The 6,776-nt window shown below is 45.1% G+C and overlaps 1 long non-coding RNA gene across 1 annotated transcript; it reads left to right on the forward strand.

Annotated features, from left to right (window-relative positions):
* The first annotated feature begins 3,094 nt into the window (after positions 1-3,094).
* LOC122370928 lies at positions 3,095-6,088 on the forward strand. Its single transcript, XR_006254642.1, has 2 exons — positions 3,095-5,185; positions 5,484-6,088. It is a non-coding gene; the product is annotated as an uncharacterized LOC122370928 (long non-coding RNA).
* The last annotated feature ends 688 nt before the right edge of the window (positions 6,089-6,776 follow it).

The raw sequence follows: 6,776 nt of genomic DNA on the forward strand, positions 1-6,776 counted from the left end.
TGATCAGTGATCCGACGCTTGGCATGACACATGTGCTTTCTGACAGGGATGAGCTGTTCCTGCGGTTGGTGAGAACACTCGCGCTCAGTTGAGGTCATTTGTTCGGATTGAATCGTGTATGGCTAATGGGAACGCTAAATTCTTTGGCATCAAAATGCTCCCGATTCAGATTGCCCGACGCGACGGGACGGTAAAGTTCTTGACGCAACGCGTGGCCGTCGAGGAAAATTTGCGCGTTATGCGCTTGGTTGTTTGATAGGCGATTCCTGGGTTTACTTGACTTCGGCATATGCGTTATTCCAGGACAGCCTTGGACTACCAGGACGTTCAAAATGCTTGTTAACCCTCGCGGGCCCGGGGGGGGGCGTTTTCGCCCCCCCCCCTGCCGAATATTTGCGATAGCTCCCGAACGCTTAGGGATACAGAGGTCGATAAAATGCTTGGAGTTGCTCCAACGAACATCTTAGTCCCATCACTGTCTCCAACTTAGCCCTCGCCTGGCGGGAGGGGGGATGCAGCCTCCCTAAGTTTTTTTTTGTAAAAGGTGGTGTCGCGTAGCGCCGCAAAATTTGGTACAACGTCTGGGAATGAGCCTCTTGCGACATATCCTGAAAATTTCAAGTGCCAGTCATTTCAGGACCTGGACTATGACTATGAAAAGTACGACCAGTATTGGTACTCACACCTTTCCTTTGAATTAGACGGATAAACAGGCGCCATGCCTATAAATTTGCCGAAGCAAATGATATGCTAGATGAACAATGCATGCACAACTGTCTAATCACTGCCAATTGCCGCGTCGGCACACCGGCATCTCCTCACCTTCTCCCCACACGGCCTTGACTCCCCAACTCACACCATCACACTACTGCGTACGGTGACCGGTCACACGGTGGATCTGAATGCCTACGTTTTCATGCCAAAGTCTGAAACAACTAACGATTATCATCAGCGTAGAAATGTTGAAATTTAGCATTTTAAAGCTTTTAACTTAAAACTTTATAAGTGTGTTTTAACGCACTTGTCCTTATTGATTGAGAAAAGAGCGCACTTTTGATCGTATTACCTTCTACGAAGTAACGCAATCGAAGTGTGATTCCGGTCCACTGTGCGTTTTCAGGCGCGCTCGATAAAACACCCAGGCCTGGAGAAAGTTGGAAGGGTGATTTTCTGATCCTCCTTACCACAAAATGACCCTAAGCGAAAAAATGCCCGCGGGGCGCTGCCAACGCGTGCCAGCGGCCCTGCTAGTAAGGGCGAAAATCAATGCATGTGTATGCGGAGCACACCCTTAGCGCTACGATGGCTCCTTGGAGACACCTGGAGAAACCTCTGCCGGCAGAAGGGTCAGGTCCCTCGCAGACGGCGCGGCACGGCGGGAGCTTAGCGGGTGGCCTAGCCGGAAAGAGGATAAAAATAGCCGACTGGCCCGACCCAGCGAGGGGTGACCGAAGGGTGACCAGGAGTGAATGAGGGAACATACACGCGGTACCGAGCAGCGGGCAGCCGATAACAGCACCGGACGATTAGAAAGTCATAAGTCAATGCTGTATTTTAGGCGTAAGGAAGCATCCATGTAGACGGGCGGACTGTCTCCAGCTCTTCCAAGTATTGCTAATATCTTGCTCCAACGAGCGTTGGCACGTTGGAAGTTTTATCGACCACTGGGATAGGAAAGCGAAACTTTCAGTACCTTTTCTCCCATCAATTTGAAATCTTCTGAAGTAAAAAAATTGGACCTAGCCCCCTTGATGACGTCACAGGTTCGATTTTTCTAGACCCCTGCACGGTAAACTTCGGCATCACAGACGCGAACTTCAAATAGCTGCTAAAAATAGAGTTTTAGAGATAAAGACAAATTACGAACACGGTTGTGTAGCGTTTGACCGAGAGAAAAATAGAAAAATATTTTTGGTGACCTGAGGTCAGAGGTCAGGTCAACGACCCCGAAATGTGGATTTAGTTTTTCGCAAATAACTTCGACAAAAATGGCCCTAGAGCTACGGCAGTGGTACCATCGCATTCGCCTTGTCAAGCCACGTCGAATGATATATATTTTGTTTGGAAAAGGTCAAGTTTTATGTTGACCTCATGTGACCTCGAATGACCTTTGGTTGACCTTGACATATGAAAGGTCGATAATGATGGATTCGTACTTGCTGATCACGAATCTGGCATCCATTTTCCTCTAATCCTTTATTTAGAGCCTCCGAATGGCAAATTTGTCTTATTTATTATTGCTAACTTGAATCAGTGAAATAGCCTCTAGCAAGGATACTCTACTGTGACCTTGACCCTTGAGCAGCCTTGTATCGTAAGATGAATGAACCACAAATAGGGACCTGATAAGCCTCAAAACATTTCAAAACATCTTGGAAATTAGCACGCAAGATGTACGAAAAAGTGCAAAGTTTGAGGTCAAGTTTGAGCATGACCTTGACCTTGAACTTTAATTTTGAGCACACTTACAGCATCCTCAGATTCTCCTCTTTCGTTTGACACCCAATTTTGTCGGTTTTATGCATCCTGCCGTCCTCTAGAACGCTTACTTTGAGATCAATACACATGTGCCGGTTTTTGCATTTGACCTTGACCTCTGACCTTGAAAATTGATCTGAGTTCAAAACTATTAGGTGCTTTAGAATCGTGTCGTAAGGAACTTTCGTTTGGTATCGCTTTTGTTTCCGTAGCTCCCTTATTTACGAAGTTAGACAGGGGGGGGGGCGAAAAACGCCCCTCCCCGGGCTGCGGTGGTTGGGATTACCCCCCGGGCCCGGCCGGGTTAAGTTTGCAATATACAGTATCTTATTGCCCCTTCCAGTAGCCTTTCTCATAAAGCTTTGTCTAGTAAAAAGTAATAGTAAAAAGCACGATTTTACTGTTGACCAGTAAAATTTTGTTTCATAAAGCAAAAATTACTTTTACCTGGAGTTGCAAATTTACTAGGTTACTATGGCGCAGTTTTACTGGTGACCAGTATAGGAAGATCCTGGGTTGTGTTTCATAAAAGCACGTGCCGTAGTAAAAAAGTCGAATGACGCTGTTGTGCTGAATATGTTCTAGTAATCTTGGAATGACGTTTGCTTTCGTGCTGTCAATTTCACCCTTGCTCTACCTTGCAGTAAAACAGCTTAGGAGTTTTGCTTTTAGCTTTAATTGTACTTTATGTCTTAATGCATGCCCTGAGTTTTCGGCATAAGCCTTTTATTGACAAATAACAAACTTCATTTTTTCTTTAAAAACATCTATTGTTGCTAAAACCTCACGATAAATCATATGAAAAGTTGGCTCTCCATCCTGGCAAACTGAACGAGGTCAAGCGTATTTCTAGCAAGCTAATGTGAAGTGGAGATATGTTCAAAACGTTCAAAATGTGAACTGCGATGGATTTTCATTGAAGGAGAGACATTAATTGAAAAAGGACAAGACACACGGACAACGGGCTATCACTGAAACATAATAAAGGAAGACCCAGTAACCGAAGCATTTTCGATGTCGGCATAGAATAAACCTATAGAGCCTTGGAATAAACGCAAGTCCAACATTATCCTACTACTTGAACCTGAACCTGAAGTGAAAGAAACGTAATTGGTCTTGTGAGTACAAAACAAATACGACGCTGAATACTTTGTGGGTGCTGAACACATAGATATAACTTGAAGCAAAATAGCGCTCACCGCCCTGACCATTGATGGTTCGAGGGGCACGTTGGAGTATTTGTCCCCCTCTGCAGCGCCCAAAGGTACGAACTTACGCATTTTTCCTCGCATTGAGAGGGAAATCAACAACTTTTATAAGAAGTTTGATTTAAACAGCACAAATAGGCATAATATATCACACTACGAGAAATTTTTGGAGAAGCAAAAATGAAGCACATTATTGGGGAGCATGCCTCCCCCAGCATATCAAATAACTTCTGGATCTTCTAATGAATTGACTTTTCCGGTTGGTCGGACGGAGTCATGCATTACATCAGTGATGCCATCCACTGGGGCTATTGTGTGCGACGTTCTCGTATGCCCACCTACAAGCAGCGTTGTAGGTAAGTGACGGTCAGCTACGAGCGGGATCTGCCGGCTATCGAAGTCATGTGCTCAAATAACTAACCGTGCACACTGCACAGTGTGAAGGAGAAGGCCGACGAGCAAATAGCAACTTTGACCGCGGCGCGGGAGCGCCCGTACGAGCTCATATTGGGCCGTACTGGCGGCACGTGGGAGATCTGTTTTCTCGCCCATGTGTCGTAGATACGTAAGTGTCTGTGCGGTTGTGGCTTGTGCGTTTGTAATCTTTGATATAACCATGTGAATATGTAGCTACAACAAAATACATGCAACTGAAATGTGATGGGCATTTTTTAAAGCCACGTACAGATTTGGTACGGACTAGGCTAGCCGAGGCAGGGAAATCCAACCCAGGGAAAGTCTAGTCCAATCCAGTGCCCGGGTCTGGGGGCGTTTCCATTTCCTTTGCATTGCTCTGTAAATGAAGCAGCTACCGAAAATGAAATTTTAGTGACCAGACGAAAGGTCGCAACAAAATAAATCTCCACATTAAAAATTGAGCTCGAGCCAATTTAGGTCAAAATTCAAAGCCAACTTGATTGCAGGGATCCTTAACTTAATGGCAAGAAGCGCACGGAATGCTGAAATATTTTAAAAGTGGGTGTGCCGTGGGGGCCTGCTTTAAAAACTCTGACCCCCTTCCATCGAAAACAATATCTAGTTGCGTCAGCTATCTCTAAATCGCATGATTCATCAAACATTCGCCGGTTCCTTCATGGCATAAACCGATGTTATTTGATAGCTCGTTCAATTATCGATACGTGGATGCTGGTCCCGTGCCGATCATTGGTCTAGCTACCAAGATATATAGCCAGAACTGCAACGGTGTCTACCGCATTTCGACGGTCAAAATAAAATTAAAAAGATATCTTCCACACGGAGGTCCCATGACTCGTTTTCAAGCGTTACTGAGCTTCGAAATTTTACTCTTTTACTAATTACTTTTCACTATTGTTTATGAGACAGAGGGCAACAGTGATTAGTAAACTTGAAATCACTATTCTACTATACACCAGTAATAGTAAAAAATGTTTATGAGAAAGGCTAAGATGTCATCAGGTTCAAGAAGTGCGCACAAATCGCCTTATTTCATAGCTATTCCGGTCTTCTTCACTAATTAGGTACGTCTGTCCTGCCCAAAGAAATCCGCATAATACCTATTGACTTTTCCTTTCCATTGGCATACGACCGTTTGTTATGTTCGTCAACTCATCAGAACAGCGGGTACTAAGGTCGGTGCTCGGTGCTCCGTTATAATCAACACATCGTGCCTCACACATGGACCGTTTGTTGTCTTATTCTCCACATTATTGTTCTGTGTTGCACACGCCCTACGTTCCACCCAGTCACAAACAGGAACACGTATTGGTGATGGCTCGTCTGGGTATATTTTGCTAACAGTGCACCGGTGGCTTACAGTGCACAGGAGGCTAACAGTGCACCGAGGCATGGAGTGCCCAATGCGCATCATATACTGACGCCCATCAAGTTAGCAGGAAGACTATTACAAGTTGACAGCGGCTGTAATGGCTTCGCCATGTGCACCAAGCTTCAAAGGCAATGTCAATATTATTTACACCGGATGTGTTTTAGATGAAAGCATGCGTCCTCATGGTCATTGCGGAGACCCTGGAATGAGAGTAAGTGGCTGCGTGCCTTTCCATCGATCTATTTATGTACGTGTACGCTGTGGATGGCCCGTCCACGGACAAGCCTATTGGCTCGAATGATGCATACACATCCACTTGTATGCCGTGTATGCATCCTACCTTTACAGCCATGTATGAATGCAGGCATATTGTATGGTGTCGATTGACTTCCAGAACGTTTGGCGTGATTGTTTGACGGAAGACCAGGAATGTCTGCGATGAATTATTGGCAAAGCAATCTGAATGACGCGCGTGTGTTCATGGTTAATTACTTTTTTGCCAGCAACCAAGGAAAACTCTTGTTATGCTTTGCAGTATGCCTACTCAATGTTTGCTTCTTATTCACATCTCAATAAAGTGTGTGTTTAACATTTACTTCGCCATTTTGCTGAACTTGAATTTGCTACGTTACGCACAACAATTCCAATGTCTCTATCCTTGGAATTCAAATGTTGCGACCACGGACCAATTCCTGTTGATTGCTAAATTACCAAACCTGGGCGAAGATGGAGGTTCTGTAAGATGTGTGCAATGCCTATTGTGAGCTGTGACGGCTGACGCTATATGGTGAGGGCTGTCTCGTTTAGAGTACTCCCGAAAAGCATATTGGGAGTAGGGGCTCACTGTCGCCGTTTTTACGAGAAGGCAAGAGTTACAAATTACGATAGGTATTTGTTGTCGTGTTTTCACCTTTGGCCTTTTCGGGTCATCTCAAACATTGGAAGGACGTGCCCGTGGAATGAGATGACACCTATAGGGGATCGAGTAGCGCTTATTCCAAAAGAGATATGTTCATTCCGGTCGAGTACGGGGTAACTAGGTATATACCTACATAGGCATTTAGATCATCAGATGTAGGTAAGTACCTAACAGCGTTGTTATACCATGTTTCCCTCGGTTCCTGTATTTGGTCGCCTTGGCTGGTGGTCCGGTAAAAAAAAAAACGTTAGACATCTATTGATTGTAGTCGCGGTGTTATTCTGCATATCTTCACGTGCCAGTTCTTGTCACTGGCGGATCCAGGGGATCATATGGGGCAAATGCTCCTTCCTCCCCCTCCCCC

The sequence above is a fragment of the Amphibalanus amphitrite genome, unplaced genomic scaffold (assembly GCF_019059575.1).
Source record: "Amphibalanus amphitrite isolate SeventyFive unplaced genomic scaffold, NRLGWU_Aamphi_draft 001185F_arrow, whole genome shotgun sequence".
Lineage (NCBI taxonomy): Eukaryota > Metazoa > Arthropoda > Thecostraca > Balanomorpha > Balanidae > Amphibalanus > Amphibalanus amphitrite.